We start from the raw sequence: 1,123 nt of genomic DNA, 5'->3' as shown, positions 1-1,123 counted from the left end.
AAAAAGAAAATCAAACTAAAAGAACAGCAGGGTGCAGCGACAACTGCAAAAAACAAAAAAACAAATTACCAAACACCTATTAAATCTTTACAATAAAACCATTCAATTCAATCCAGTTAAAAATATACAAAGCCTACCTGCAGCGTCGACAAACCACACGCCCAGGTAGGAATCGTCAGCTCAACACATGCAGTGTGGCCCTATATAAAAACATCACACAAACACACTGACTAAATATAATCAGTTTAAGAGTTTTTCTTTACAACAAAAAAACTGACAAACCTGATCACAACAGTGGGACTTGTGGGCCAACACACCTGGTCAAACACAGAGGAGATTGACAATTGCCCACCAGCCTGACAGCTTCCCTTTTATGGGCGCTCAAAATGTGGAGGAAGCGACCCCTGGTGGTTCCACCCGTTACCCGTTTGAAACTCGCTGCAACACGGAAGTGATGGAAGATACAAACAAGCCATTAACTAAAATAAGATGCCGGCTTTTTTCTTTGCTTCGGATTTCAATATTCAGCGGCAGCTCGATGGAGCCGTGAGGAATGAGTCGTTTTTGTCAGTAGTGGAGCGAATGGAAAGTCTCGTTAGCCGCTTCAGAGCCGACGGAGCCCCACGGTGAACACCGACGCAGACGCAGCTGACGCAGCTGCTGCTCTCCAGCCAGGTGAGCAGTTTGGAGATATATCTGTCTGGTTTGTACTACATTTAAGGTTGCATACATACAGTCATGGAAGACATTTAAAACACAAAGTCTGCTGTATTTTTATTGCTTTTGTGCTTTTATTTACATTAGTAACTGTTATTTATCCACATTTATGTGCTATAAGCTATAACATCTAATTACTTTTCCCAGGGAGCAGAAGAAGAGCAACATGGCTGACATGGAGAACGATGAGGAGAACCATCAGAACAGGATCTCCTTCAGGAGGAAGCAGCTACCAGCAGAGATGGCAGAGCTCCATGGAGAGTTGAGACAAACAGAAAAATAAAAGTTGTTGTGTCTCAGTGAACAAAGTCTCTATTTCTGCTCACTCCACACATTATTGTATATACTGTAGTTTATAAGGCATCAAACTCCTAATACAATCCTCCCAAAATGTGAGGAGCTTTAG

At 42.3% G+C, this 1,123-nt stretch overlaps 1 long non-coding RNA gene across 1 annotated transcript; it reads left to right on the top strand.

Annotated features, from left to right (window-relative positions):
- The first annotated feature begins 468 nt into the window (after window positions 1-468).
- On the top strand, window positions 469-1,021 carry LOC107835535 (uncharacterized). Its single transcript, XR_001661317.1, has 2 exons — window positions 469-675; window positions 865-1,021. It is a non-coding gene; the product is annotated as an uncharacterized LOC107835535 (long non-coding RNA).
- Window positions 1,022-1,123: the final 102 nt, after the last annotated feature.

This window comes from Poecilia formosa, unplaced genomic scaffold (assembly GCF_000485575.1).
Source record: "Poecilia formosa unplaced genomic scaffold, Poecilia_formosa-5.1.2 Scaffold3825, whole genome shotgun sequence".
Taxonomy (NCBI): domain Eukaryota; kingdom Metazoa; phylum Chordata; class Actinopteri; order Cyprinodontiformes; family Poeciliidae; genus Poecilia; species Poecilia formosa.
Note: the sequence above shows the minus strand (reverse complement) of the source record. Positions and strands in the feature narration are given on the sequence as shown.